Source organism: Mesoplodon mirus (assembly GCF_964341445.2).
Source record: "Mesoplodon mirus genome assembly, chromosome: 2".
Taxonomy (NCBI): Eukaryota; Metazoa; Chordata; class Mammalia; order Artiodactyla; family Ziphiidae; genus Mesoplodon; species Mesoplodon mirus.
The window spans coordinates 19,776,167-19,792,440 of NC_138977.1; positions in this window are offsets into that span (position 1 = coordinate 19,776,167).

The window sequence follows — 16,274 nt, forward strand, 5'->3', positions numbered from 1 at the left end:
AGTTCTATAGTGCTTTACAATTTTCAAAAGTTTCACACACGAGTTTATATAATCCCATAATAACCTTTTCCCCCTACCTTTATGTTGCCCCTCCCCCTCTCTTTCCCCACAGATAACTACTAATTCTCTATATCTGCTTTTTTTGTGTGTGTTATTCACTAGTTTGTTGTATTTTTTAGATTCCCATATAAATGAAATCATACAGTATTTGTCTTTCTCTGTCGGATTTATTTCACTTAGCATAATGCCCTACAAGTCCATCCGTGTTGCTTCAAATGGCAAAATTTCATTCTTTTTGATGGCTGAGTAGTATCCCATTGTGTATATATGTACCACAGCTTCTTTATCCATTCATCTGTTGATGAACACTTAAGTTGCTTTCATATCTTGGCTATTGTAAATAATGCTGCTATGAACATTAGGGTGCATGTAACTTTTTGAATTCGTGTTTTAGTTTTTTCAGATACACACCCAGGAGTGGAACTGCTGAATCATATGGTAGTTCTATTTTTAGTTTTTTGAGAAACCTCCATACTGTTTTCCACAGTGGCTGCACCAAATTTACGTTCTCACCAACAGTGTAGGAGGGTTCCCTATTTTCCCACATCCTTGCCAACATTTGTTAGTTTTGATCTCTTTGATGATAGCCATTCTGACTGGTGTGAGGTGGTATCTCATTGGCATGATAACACTAAAATAACTTCCCTGGCTGTTGTGTGGAGAATAGACTGTTTGGAATCAAGGAGAGAAGGAGACCATTTCTGAGATTATTACAGTATTTCAGGCAAGAGAAAATGGTAGTTTGGACTAAGGAAATCAAGGAGGAGATGGTGAGAAGGAGTCATAGTCAGGATACATTCTGGAGGTAGAGCTAAGGGGACTTCCTGATTATTTTGATATGGGAAGTTAATGAAAGAGAAGAATCAAAGATGCAAGCTCAAAGGAAATACACAGCCCAAGCAGTTTGAAGGTCAGCATATTAGAAAAGGTTTTCTGGACTCTTCATGACAACCACATCAGTGAATTTGTTTTATCCTTAAAATTATTTGAAATTATTAGATATTTTTAGTGTCTCCTCCTCATTTTAGTTTTTGTTGGGGTGGTATGGTCTGTTCATTTTGTTTTGGTTTTGTCCTTTTCTTTAAAGCAAATTCTTACGGATAGTATTCGATTATCATTATACATGATTACATAGCTGGAACAACTTACAGAATTTAACCAAATTTTATTAAGAAATAAAAGAAGACAAATTGCCACTGGGAAGTATATGAGGTTAATGCAAAATTACATGCCCTTCTGATCAATTTTTAAAATATGAATAGGATTACTTCAGCTCCCAAGGAAACTGATATGAACTCAGCATGACAATCTAACCTCCTATCTTTAGTCCCCCAGGTTAGCTAGTGTTGAGTGAACAGCTGGATGACAGTGGGGCTCTTTTGCTTCCCTCCTGTACCCACTTCACCTTGGACTTTTCTTGGTGTCCTTTTTCTCTTCCTTTTTTCCTTTATTTCTGCCTCCATACTTTAGCAATCATCAAATGTCAAAGAAGTTAAGAAGTACCAAGATTTTGCACAAATGAAATAAAGGCAGACACAAATTATGACTCTGGGGCCAAAGTGTTCAGAAATATATAAAAGACAGGGACCTAAACTGTAAATGTGGATCAACAACTACTCAAATGATGGTAGGTCAGATAACATAAGTCAGGAAAGGTAAGTGAGACAGAAAAGAGAGAAACAAAAGTAGAGCCCAAGCAGAGGTCATGTCTCAATTGCCTCACCTTATATTCATCACCCAGAACAAGGTCAGCACTGAAACAAAAGTCCTTAGAATTATTTTTCGTTTCCAACAATATTATAAATTTCTGTAACAGTATGAAGAAGTAATGATGATCACATTGTTAAAACTCCTGCAGTTGGCTTAGGGCTATTAGAGACACAAACATTTAAAAATCCATGGCAGAAATAATACACAAAGATTCCCTGCATCTGTTTACTGAAGTGTACCTTGAACTTTGATAATGTGTCTGTCTTGACGATATTATTCACAGTGTCATAGATGTCCTCAAAATGCTTTCACTCCATGGGAGAAATTGTGCTCATATCTTATCAGCAAAAAAAAAAAAAAAAAAAAAACCAAACAAACAGGTATTTATCTAAAAAACTAAGAATGTTACATTGACTATGTTTCTTGCTGTCCTTTGACATTTTGGAAATTTAAAGCCAAATTGTTTTGTCATTTGACAGCACATGAGATATCTTAATGATAATATGTTTATCTTTCCTTTATTATTATAATACATTATTCTTTGATTATTTATTTTTAGCCTTCCAATTATATATATTTTTGAGCTTCAATTTCTTCAAATTCTTTCTAGAATAAGCTGAAAATAAATTAGCCAATCAGAGTTTTACCAATAAGATATAATCACCTATTCCTTTCATCCTTTTAGCACATAAACAATGAGTGAGTTTTCCTTCAAAGACACAGAATATTTATTGGTATAAATAATTGAGGATAATATGGAATTCTGAACTGTGAGTCTAATTTATAAATTTTCCCATCTTAAATTACCAAGAAGTACAGTGATAACTCCAACTCCAGGGCTCTCTGTTCTATCTAAATGCTTCTCTTTCTGCCCCATTCCAACTCCACTCTCACCATAAATCTCATTCTCTAAGTGCATTTCCAGATTGAGTGTTCCTCATGTCCAAGCCTTAGATGACCTTATTTATCATAATCTCATCCCACAGCATCTCTGCTAACAAATATAGGTCTGTCCAGTTGTCAATGATGTAGAGTCATTATCTTCCTCAAGCATCTATCAAGTGCCATATCTGTTTTAGCGCAAACTGCTTTAAAATAACAACGTCAAAAGGGACTCATGGAAAGTTAAGAAGAAAATAGAGATCTTTAAGTTTATTATAATTGGTTGAAGTTTGTGCAGGTGATATTCCAAGAACAGTCACCAGGATCTGGAAGAGTTGTAGGGAGTTCAAATTAACTAATTTTATGCCTCAGAGCACTCTTAGTAAAAAAGAAAAGGAAAAGAAGGAGTTAGAGGGGGAATCATCTACTTAACTAAGCTTGTATCAAATACTACCCTGCTGGCCATGCTGGCCATTTCTGGAGGTTTGATGTGGTTAATAAATTCACAAGTCAACTCTGACTTCTGGAAACCAAAGCATTCCTCAAATGATCTAATCAAGTCTTACTGATTTTTCTTTCCTTCAAAGAGAGGTTTACAGTGAATTAGGGGTTGGTGGTATGGGAGGAGGATAGAATAAACTGAAGAATTGAGGGAGGCTGAAAGATGGAGAGAGAGAAATCTGCAATCATCAAATAAATTTTTAAAAATATTCAATCAGAATTATGATGTTAATAATGATATTCATACCTTGGCCTCACATAATTAGCTTTAAAGATAGAGCTCTGATTTAATAGCATTAGTCATTTCCTTTCTTCCGAAGTTGCGGGAATCAGCTACAAATTTAAATTTTTTTTAAAAAAGTGAATAGTAAAAGTGGTCGTGTTTCTGAATATAGCATTTTATACTGTCCATTAAAGATATAAGATTAACTATAAAGAAATGCCACTGGCACAGGCAATGAAAAGATAAAGAGGAGTCCTATTAACAGATTGCAATTATTTTAAACCTTTTCATGAAGATTTCACATGTTGACAAAGCAGTAATTATTGAAGCTGTGTGTACAAGGTGAAGTGCATATGGAGTGGACCAGTTAGAAAGAAATTACAGGTGTGCACGTTATCAGGCCTTGAATTGTTGTGTATCAGGCAGGTCATGGTGCTACATGCATGTTTCCAAAGCACAGCTGCCTCTCATTTGGATGCTGAACTGGATGCCTTCTGTCTCCTGGTTTGCTTTGTCCCTTGCAATGTTACATTAATTCTATTCTTCACTATATTAAGTAGGATTTGTATAAAGTCATAAAAACAAAATGGAATTTCAGTTTTCTTTTATATAAACAAGATGCCCACTGGCTTCAATTTCTTTTTACCTTAAAGCAGTTCAGTTGTTGAATTTTTAAGGTACAGAATAACATCAAAGCTAAAATGATTGCAAGAGAATCTATAAACATTCTAACTGCATTTTAACTGAGGTGTCCAATAAATTCTAACCAACTCATTTCTTACTTTACTTTTCTACCTCTACAGAGTCAATAGAGTGTAGAGCTCAACAGCTCAGTCTCTGGAGCCGGATGGTTTGGATTTAAATCCCAGCTCACAACACTTACTAGTTGAGTGAACTGAGGTAAACTATGCACCTCACTTTCCTCCTCTGTAAAAAACAAGGATAAAAAGAGTAGCATATTATGGTATCCCTATTATTATAGGGATCTTGTAAAGATCTCTAAACACTTGGAAAGATGCCTAGCTAATAAGCTACACTATGTAAATATTTACTGTTGTTATTGTTTTCTGCCAAGATTCATATGTATTTCGAATAAAAATAGTTATGTGATCAGACTTCTCACAATCAATCTATAGCATCATATTTAAGAATAAAAATTACTCTGGACCTCTCTGAATTAAAGGAAACACAACTGAAATATAGTAGGGAGAGAAGCTTTAATTTCTTGAGAAAACCTCAATAGTGCATTAAGTATACCAGTCTTTATATAACTAAGTAAATAAACTAGATAATATAGAAAATCAAAAGAAAGCATGCTTTAATAAATATAAAACCTATTTTTATTATAATATGCTACTCATTATTTTAATTAGCTATGAGGGCTTAAGATTTTAAATGACTTGAGTTCAGATTATATATTTAGTATTATTTTTCATAAAAAGCCATGTCATATGTCCCAGGAATTCATTTATCTAATTATGATTTATTTTGTTTAATATGGTCATAATGAGATGGCACTGTATTTCCCATTTTAAGTTATTTTTTACATATGATCTACAATAGTATGTAGCCAACATTTTGTTTTTCATATATTGAGAAATCTCACACATGACTGTAAAAATAGTCCATTAAATTATATTTAATATTTTACAGAAGTAGGTATTTGAGAATATCAATTATTTATCGAGAGAGTATTCCAATTCTCAAATAATGTGTAATAAATCACCCAAATATAGCAGTATCACACAAAAATACATTCTGTGAGGCAGGAGTTCAGGAAAGACTCAGTGGGTTGGCTTATCTCTGCTCTACAATGTTTGGGACCTTAGCTGCAAACTGAAACATCTGGCGATGTCTGGTGTCTCAGATAACTGGAGACCAGTGTCATCTGGAGGCTTTTTCACTAACATGTCTGATGCCTGTGGTGCCATAACATGGAGGTCGGCTCAGCTGAGACTGTTGACTGTAATACCTCCCCCTCCCTCCATGTGACTGAGGTTTCTCAAAGCAGCTGGGGGAATTCTGAGAGGAAGCATCCCCAAAGGGAAAAATGAGGATTCCAAAAGACTGAAGCAAGACTGCAAGACTTCCTTTTACCTAGCCTTGGAAAGCATGCTGCCATCACTTTTTTCACCACTTTCTACTGCTATAACTGAGTTAGGAAAGCCATACCAGATGCAAGGGAAAGGTGATTTGAGTTTACCACTTGAGTGGGGAGTGGCAGAGTCACATGGCAAAAGGACCTGAGTGATTGTTGATATTGGTGCAGCCATTTTTGGACAAACCAATCCTGCTACAGGGATCATGTGACTTATAGGATTATTAGGTCAGTTTTAGGTTAAGCAATGTATATAGAAATTTGAAGTGCATACACAAAAATAACAAGCTTAATAAATTAAAAAAAAACAATTTACTCCTTATCTACAAGTAGAAAACATTTTCAGAAGGCTTCTCTTTTTAAAAAATATATTTATTAATTTATTTTTGGCTGCGTTGGGTCTTAGTTGCCACACGCTGGATATTTCATTGTGGCACATGGGCTCTTCATTGCAGCATGTGGGTTTCTCTCTAGTTGTGGCACGTGGGCTTAGTTGCCCCACGGCTTGTGGGATCTTAGTTACCCAACCAGGGATCGAACCCACGTCCCCTGCATTAGAAGATGGATTCTTAACCATTGGACCACCAGGGAAGTCCCCAGAAGGCTTCTCTTAAGAACTCCTCAAAGTTATGAAACTTAAGGTTCATTCATGACTTATTAATTAAAAGTAAATGATATCTCTAAAACAGAAGTCTCTGTAAAAATATTTTAAGTGCAGTAAAAGTTGCTAAAACTATGAATTAAGCTATCTTTTATAAACCATTTTGATGTGCAAAAATGTTATCATATATGAATTATGATTATTTCCAAATCACTTCTATTTAAATGAGCATGATAGCATCAGTGATCTCTGGAAACTTAAATTATGTTGGAGGGGTAGATTTATAAACAGATAAATATAATATAGAACCAGGCATTTTAAAATATGTTATCTGAGTACTTTGAAAAGAAGGAAAAAATGAAAATTAGCAGAAAACTATGACAAAAATGCATATATTAATAGCTATAAAAGTCTTCAGTATTTTTTATTAGCCTGTCAGTTATATATAAATGTACATTTATATAGGATATGTACTTATACTTCATTATCACAGAAAAAATGAATGATATTGGGTAAAAATTAAAGATTTTTTCTTCTTTAGAAAGACCAATACTGAATATCAATTTTGTATGAGATTTGAATCATTTTAAATAGTAATGAAGAAAACAATGAAAAAACTGTTTAGAAACAGTTTTTGAGCATCTACTTACTAGTTGCTGAGGATATAAAGGTGAATGATGTCTCCTATTTATATGACAGAAATGAAGTGATTTGCTTCCTTTATCAGAGATTCAAAACAAAATCTAAACGAGCATTGGGCCCAACTCCTCCACTTTTGTTTTCTCAGAAGAAAAATGAAAGGTATGCATTTTAATTCATAACTGCAGCTAATAGCCAAAGGTTCCTGAAAGAAGGAAAAGAACTGTGCAAGAGAAATATTTTCCTTTTTCTTTTTTGAAGTTCATTTTTCCATGTTTCTGAAGTACACATATCCCTGAGATAATTTCCAAACAGCTATGTTCTGGATATCAACATTTGAGCAACAGTGTCTACAATCTCAATCAAATGTTGATATCTCCACTATTGATCCATTTTTAAAAATAATGTAATCTCTCAATTGTTATTTTCCTACCCTATGGCACAATAAAATCATGTATTCAAGAGAGATTCTGGGGAAAAAAACAAATAAAACCTCAGACCAACTTTGTTATAATTCTTCCCAATGAAGGCACTCTAAGAGCAATGGCATATGTTTTTTATGTAATCCATTTATAATCATTAATCTGCTCTGGGTATATTTCACAAGATTTCCTCTTAAAAGTAGCAAATGGATCTTGGTGTCTAAAATGGGTGTTAATGATTGACTGATACAATGGAATACTGGAAAGGACTCTCCCAGTGCTGTCTCATTAACCAGATGACCTCCAGACATTGTCAGTGCAACCCAGCCGAGGTGATTGATCACCAGAGAACAGAGGTTAGTAACTCTCCCCCAGGTATTAATGTATAGCATCTTCACTTACCCTCCTCTCAGGCTTTTCCAGTAAAAGATTGATTTATTATGCAGCTTCAATGGGGATTTGTCAAACTCTTAATCAAGGAATCCTACATTGCCACAAGTAAATCAATGACACTTTCTGGTACCTGAAAACATTACTCTGTGTGCAGGTACTGTTCGGTAACAGCAAAATATATTCAGATATCAGTGAAGCAAAGATGGCCCAATGGAAGGCAAAAAACAACACATCCATTCTTTGACAGATGCTATTGTAAAGTAAAATGCTTTTCTGTTGTTTCCTGGAAAAATCAACACAGTTCAAAACTCTGGGACTTGGTAAAAGGAAGCACAGAAGGCAGAGGTGAAATGAGTAAGGAAGAAATGTACTTTAAAGACTGAATGTTTGAGAGATATATAAAGAAAATGATAGGGAAAGAAATCTTAAAGCCTGACTGTTTTGACTACCTGTCCTATTTAAATGTCCTCAGGGATCTAGCCAGTAGCAGGTGCTTTGTTGATTTCATGACATATATTATGATGGGAATTCAATAATCAATGGTGTATCTTAAGATAATGACTAGAATTGTTATTATTTGCCAAACCATATACCAAACAATGTAGACTTAAATGAATGTAAATAGTGCAAACTAAAGACACTAAAGTCTCCTAACCAAACAAAACATATAAACAACAAACCAAAATTTCTTCTTTCTGCTCTTTATGTCTAGGAGTACATTCCTCACCTCTGAAAATAATTTCTTTAAATAAGCAAACTATATTCTCTGGTATGTTTTGAATTGTACTCTTCTTCAAAAGAAGGTATGTTGAAGTCCTACCCAACAATAACTCAAAATGTGTCCTTATTTGGAAATATAGTCTTTGCAGATTTAATCAAGCTAAGATAAGGCAATTAAGGTGGATCCTAATCCACTATGACTCATGTCCTTATAAAAAAGGGAAATTTAAACAGACCCACACAGAGAGAAGATAGTGTAAAGATGGCTATGTGATAGCAGAAGCAGAGACTGGATGGATATAACTACAAGCCCAGGAATGCCAAGGACTGTCAGCCAGTATCAGAAGTTAGGAAGTAAGGAAAGATTCTATCCTGAGTTTCAGAGGGAGCTAGGCTCTGCCAGCACCTTGATTTCAGACTTCTAGCCTCCAGCACTGTGAGACATTAAATTTTTGTTGTTTTAAGCCATCCAGTTTGTGGTACATACAGTTTGTTATGACAGCCCAAGCAACTAACACCCTCTCTGTGCTCTAGTCATTGTCCCAGTAAGGGAGACAGCTGCCATCTGGACTGACTAGACCCATGCAAGAATCAGCTCACAAGGATGAAGAAATGGGAGACTCAGTGCACAGAGCTTAGAAGTTTCATGCCCTGGGCAAGGCTATCCATGTGTGGAAAACAAATGGTTGAAACAAAGACCATAACTTCCCTTATCAGAAGAGAATAGTCCCACCTCAGTGATGATGGGCATCTCTGAGGAGTGATAGAGATGACTTCCTCTTTAGATATGATAGTTTAAAATACAGCATTAAAATCTAGTAATTACTGGAATTGTTTGTTATCTTCAGAAAACAAAACCAAATTTGATGTGATTGCTACAAGTGTTTCTGATACCCAACCCCATAGGCAATGAGGATGGCTCCTTCACAAAGCCAGCAGTCAAATTATTCAAAATCCTATGAGCTTTGTAAGTCACTAGGGACCACACAAATTGACATGTGTTTAATACAATGTGTTTACCAATAATTCATTTGTTTGAAGAAATCAAATATGACAACAAAGCAGGGGAAAGCTCAGTTGCACTGTGAACTGGTATCCTCACTGCCAAGCTTGTCCTTATTTTATAACTAAGACCTATGCTTTAAGGGCAAAACACTACATCCTAAGTAGAAAGTACTACTTTCATTGTAATGTTCCTTTAAAGAAGTCTACTATCTCAGAAGAATAATTTGTCTTTGAAGAACTGCAAGGACGTTTGGGAATTACTTAAAGGTTTTCTTTCCTTAAATGTCTTATAGGGCTTCCCTGGTGGCACAGTGGTTGAGAGTCCACCTGCCGATGCAGGGGACGCGGGTTCGTGCCCGGGTCCGGGAAGATCCCACATGCCGCGGAGCGGCTGGACCCGTGAGCCATGGCCGCTGAGCCTGCATGTCCGGAGCCTGTGCTCCGCAACGGGAGGGGCCGCAGCAGTGAGAGGCCCGCGTACCGCAAAAAAAAAAAAAAAACACTTCATATCTAAATAACCTTTTACTTAAAATTTACAAGTCTTTTTGCGTCCAAATAGTTTGAGCCACTGATTTGAATACAACGATGTGAATATTTAAAGATCCATCAGAACCAGAAATCCATCATAAGAGATTTTTGTCATGATGAAAATTGAAAATATCGTATTAATAGGAGATGTATTTCTTGGGAAACTATAGCCTACTATGGGGGAAAACAAATCTGTATTTTATAATGACTTACTCCAAACTTATTGAAAATAAACATTACTCTTATCACAACATAAACATTTTGGAGATCAATCATTTTAAAGAAATTCTTCCTTAAAGTGGATTTCAGTGGTTCTCATTTAAAGTGAGCCACACAGTGCACTTAAATTAACCACCTAAATTATAGTTACACAAAGCAAGAAAGGAATAATATGGACTTAGACTTTTCACAAAAAAAGTGAAAAGCTTTTGGATGCATGAGAGAATATACTAGAAGAAACTCCCTCTCAAAGTTAGAGCCCCTAAAATGACCTTATTGATTTGCCTTGGGACAATCTCCTTCCAACGCAAGGCTTCATTTCATTGAGTGGATGGATGTTCTTTGAAGTCAGTTAAACTTGGGCATGGCACTCTCAAGACTGCAGCACTTTTACAGCTGAAGGCAACAACTATTTGACAGGGTGACACGGAAATCAGACTCCTGACGCGAAGCACTATTTTCAACCTTCAAGTGTGTGGGAAATATAAAGTAAGGGTATTTATTTGATATTTAAAATTGAGCTGTTTCAGGGCTTTGGAGAATAAATATACAAACTCAACTGAGCTTTCCTTAACTTTTACTCAGTTCAGACCTAAAGAGCTTCCCTCTGTTTCCAGCTGCCAGCCCTCTCATGAATGCTTGGCCATGTCCACAAGAGTGAATATGTGAGAGATTTGAGAACAAATGAAAGAAATTTCAACAATCACAGATACTGGAAAAGCCTAAATGTGGGTCATTGGGGTCCAGTTATGAAGAGGAGAAACTTCTGTTTAGTTCATTTATTGAAAAAAATCTTTGAGTGGTACCCGATTATTCCCATTTGGCAATTTTGTAAATCAGGAGATGAGATTAAACTACTAATTCAGAATAGCCTTTGTCATGGCATGGTTGTTATTTTATTAACATATCATTATTAATATATAAGCAAATTTATTCTAGGAAAGAGAAAATGTTTTTAAACATTCATCCAGATTCACTATATGTAATTCACAATCAAATAAGCAATTAAAGATTAAAAAGAGTTAACTTAGTTTATATGTATTGACTTAGTGTAAATTAGTTGAATAAAATATAAAGGACCAAAGGCATTCTTTTAATATGTCTATTGCTCTAAATTTCAAAGGAAATAGAAAAATACTTTTGTTTCCATTTATTTATGAAAAATAGTAATTAGCTATTTCCTGTGGATACTACCTTCCCATTTACCTCATGAAATAAAAACTATAGATAACAAATTTTATATTCACTTTGGCAAACGGTGTAACTTTGCTCATACTGTGTTGCTCTTCCTGTAGGTAATGCTACCTGACATCCTATACTAAAATTAGGTTTAAAAGCAATTATAAAAATAATTACCTGGGAATGAGAAATCTTAAAACTCTATTAGAGAATAATCCATTAACACATTTACATATATTGTTATGGGAATAGTTAATTTTTCTTCCTGTTCATATCAAATACTAAAATACAGTAAAATCCTTAGGAACCTTCAAATGCATAAAATATTTCATTTTTTTAACAACTTTATTGAGGTATAACTGCTTTACAATGGTGTGTTAGTTTCTGCTGTATAACAAAGTGAATCAGCTATACATATACATATATCCCCATATCTCCTCCCTCTGCGTCTCCCTCCCTCCAACACTCCCTATCCCACCCCTCTAGGTGCTCACAAAGAACTGAGCTGATCTCCCTGTGCTATGCGGCTGCTTCCCACTAGCTATCTATTTTACGTTTGGTAGTGTATATATGTCCATGCCACTCTCTCACTTCGTCTCAGCTTACCCTTCCCCCTCCCCGTGTCCTCAAGTCCATTCTCTACACCTGCGTCTTTATTCCTGCCCTGCCCCTAGGTTCTTCAGAACCCTTTTTTTGTTTTATTTTTAGATCCATATATATGTGTTAGCATACGGTATTTGTTTATCTCTTTCTGACTTACTTCACTCTGTATGACAGACTCTAGGTCCATCCACCTCACTACAAATAACTCAATTTCGTTTCTTTTTATGGCTGAGTAATATTAGGAAATCGCTCAGGGACTCAAAGATTTCTGCTAATTTGTGATCCTGTGTTTATTGTTATTACCCCTATTTTTTTTCACCATTGAAAAATGTGCACTATTCATCTAGCCAAAGTCATTTTAGCAGATTTCCTATACAAGTGCATTTATTTCCACATCCCAGTTTGAAAAAGTAATTAGAATATTGGTAACTCAAGGTAAATACTTGAGAACATTCCCAAGTGATGTCAGAAAAACCTTTATTTAAAGAAATGAGAGTTTCATTTACACTAAAGCTCTTCTCCCGTTAAGCACCATTTTCCCATGTCCTCCTGATGCTGCAAATGATGTTGCCAGTTGTTGCTTTGATTGGCTCAGCCTACTTCTGATATTCCCACAGCTATTTTCAACAGTTTATCAAGCAATTCCAAAGTGCTCACCCACTGTTCACATGGGATCTTTGTTGCCACATGTGGGATCTTTAGTTGCGGCATGTGAACTCTTAGTTGCGGCATGTGGGATCTAGTTCCCTGACCAGGTATGGAACCCAGGCCCCCTGCACTGGGAGCACGGAAGCTCAGCCACTGGATCACCAGGGGAGTCCCCCAGAGTCATTCTTGATTTCTTCCTTTTCTACACTTAAAACATTCAGGTCATCAGCAAGTCCTCTGACAAATATTTTGAATCTCCTGATTTCTTTTCTCCACTTTATAGCTCTAATTCAAGACACCATCACCTTGTTTTAAGACTATTTTCACAACTTCCTAGTTGGACTCCCTGCTTCTGCACTTACACCCTAAAACCTAGTCTTCGTACAATGACCATTATAAAACATATCTTAGCTCATGCTATTTCCCTGCGTAAAAGAGTCCAATGGTTTGCCAAACTCATTACCAGCAGTCATGATATAATCTTATATGTTTCTTGGACTACTGCTGCCATGCTCACTATACTCCAGAAACATATGCTTCCTTTCTCTTCATTCAGTTACCAAGCTCTCTTCTGCCTCATGGTCTTAGCATTCTCATTTTTTTCCCTGGCTCTCTGTATGGCTGGTTCCTATCACCATTAAGTTCTCAATCCTGATGCCACTTCCTTAGCTTCCCTTGCTATTCAAGTACTTTATTTACCCAATCTGCTCTTTTCATATAACTTCTTTATTCCAGAAATTTTTGCTCTCTGAAATTAACTTGTTATTTAGTACACAAACCATGAGAAGTGACCTTTTCTATCTTGTTCAACTTTTCCCCCATATCTTAGAAAAGCATATAAAAATATTAAATGTTCAATATGTGTTTGATGTATGAATGAAAAGACAGACAGACTGATACCTGTTCATACAGAGCTTAGAACCAAAGAATAGGTCCAGATAAAGTGCTGAGTAAGTCCAGGAAAAGAGGTAATTACATCCAGGGAAGACTATATGAATATAGAAGCACTGCTTCTAAAAATGTAGTCCTCAGATCTTGCACTATTTATGTTAATGAGGTTCAAGAGTGGAAACAGGACAGTGAGGTACAATGGAAAGAACCTGAAGAGAAGTCTGAGAAACTGGAATTTTTCCTGTTTACTTTCTAATTGTGGCAACTTGGGTGAGTCTTTTTGCTTATTAGACCTCTGTATTTGTTGCTATAAATTGGGAGAATAATCCTTGCTTAACCAACTAGGGTTTTGATGAAGGTTAACTTGAGGTAATAATGTATGTATGTGTATGGATAGAAGGTGGATGGGTCCCAGAGGAAAAGGCTGGGATTTGCACATCCCTTGGCAGAATGTCGATACTTTTTGTATTTAATTCATTCATTTTTAAATTTAATTAAGTTTTATTTTTAAATTCACTTCTGATTATAAAAATAATGTCTTTCTTATTAAGAGGGGAGAAAAAGGTAAGTATAGAAAAGTATACAGAAATAAAATCTGTCATCCATAATTCTACTATTCAAACAAATTACACAATTTGACTATTTTTTTCTGGTCTTTTTCTGTGTGTTTGTTTTGTAGTTGAGATCATACAGTATAAGCAGTTTTGTATCATTTTTCTTTACTTAACATATATTCATGCAGAAATTTCAATAGCTGCTTTTTGGCAATAATGTTAATAGAATCATCGGCTTGTTGTCTTTATATAGTTATGCAGTAGCTATATCACTAGCTAAATTATAAAGACACATTAAATCCATGTTCATAGATGAAGAAATACTCAACCAATTTTCCAAATAAGAGTAACATATATCATCAACTCATCAACATTTGAGGACAGAAGTACCTTTCTCAGAACTGCACAGACACCAAATATATGATGATGTGATCTGAGTCTGAAAGCACTCAATGAGCCCTTTATAATGTGGCTTCAATGCCCCAGGGCCTAAAAGCAACCACCTCAAGATTTTAATGAATTACTTTAAATGTTACCTGTTCAAGTTGTTTCGTCTGCTGTCAGCTTTGAATGAACTATGCCATCTTGGGGTTGTTTTGAGGGCTGGGGAAAAAAAAAAAAAAACTAGCAAAAAAAGTTCTGCTACCCAAATAGTATTTAATTTTTAGCAAATCTAAAAACATGAAAAAAACCTAGGTGAAACTGACTTTTTTTCTTGAATGGTTTGATAGTATTTAAGCCAACAAAAGATCTTTAGCAAGCTCTCTGAAAAGGCATTTTGAAATAATGGATCTGTTATAGGAGAGATAGCTGTTCCTATGAAAGAGAGGCAGATATTTTCAAAATCATCCAGAGGGTAGATCCAACATTTATTCCTAAAATACAGTGAATATTTCACAAATACTCTGTACCATCACTTCTTTCCTGCTGCCTTTTCTTATTTTTTTTCTTTTTCTACCGTCAAAAAACCCAATAGTGCCAATATATAAATGCTGTGTTATTTTATTGTAAATGTGTACTACTGGTTCTGTAGAATTAAAACATTAATATATATATAAATTTTATATAGAATTTTTATAAAATATATAAAATAATTATAAACAATATAATATATAAAAGATAAAATAATATGAATACACTTATTAAATGTATTAAATTTAAATTTAAAAAACAGGGCATTTAACTTAATTATATTTAATTATCATGGCATATTCAAAGCCTTATCATTTTGTAAATTAATGGCCTGACTGAAGCTACAGGAAAAGAGAGGTAAATGGGGAAAAATGTCTTGAAAGTTTCTTAGATTGAATTGTGGAAAAGAATTGCTGGGATATAGTAAAAATGAAAAGATAGAAACCTTAATTACAGCTATTACAATTTTGAAATTGAGATGATACTAAATAAGGGAAACAGAATCTAGACTTGTTCATGGGTATATGGTTTCACACTCTATTCCTGTACCCACTTTCCATTTCTTAGAAAAAAAACTAATAGTTGATAGGAAAAGAAAGACTCCTAGATGGTGAGCTGAGTTTGAGAGCAGGATTCCTGTCTAAAGTAGAGTGATTGGTACTCAGAAGTGTAATTAAAGTTGTGCGAGAATAAAGTAAGATAGAAACCTAGTTACATGAATGGGGCCAACATTAGCGGTTTTAGAAACAAGGATGGAAATGTGACTTGGATTCCACAAGAATTCAATGTTAAACCTTCAAAGCACTGAGTCTAGGATGATGACTTAATTCTAAATCTTGGGAGGAAGGGAAAGTCATTGACACACTTTCTAATTTAGTTAGAATGAGCCCAGAAACTGAAGTACACTTGAGACTTAAGATGGGAAACACAGAAGCAGATTTAAGAAGTTAGTTCATATAAAAGCAGAGAGAACAAGGCACCAATGACAGCCACATTGATAGTTTTTGATGCTTCAAAATCCTTCACTGGGACCTACCACTCTCAAAACATGACAAACTGTCAGGCTCTGAAATCTGCTGTAATTGGTCACTATAGTTTTCTACTGCCAGTAAGTATACTGAGTCATATAATGTGGTCACAAGATTCCTATGTTAACTCCTAATTAGAGGGAAACAAAGGACCTATTACCAATTTTTTATTAGGATTGAAACCTTTTTGTTTTTAATCTCATTGATAGGGAGGGCTAGAACACTATCATTAAAAGGAGATCCCTGGTGGATGAGCATAGAGTAGAATAAGTTCCTGGGTTATAGTTTCACAATAGAGTCACAAACAACATGGAGGTTCCTCAAAAAAATAAAAATAGAACTACCATATGATCCAGCAATTGCACTTCTGGGCATTTATCCAAAGAAAAGGAAAATGCTAACTAGAAAAGGTATATGCACCCCTATGTTCATTGCAGCATTACTTACAATAGCGAAGA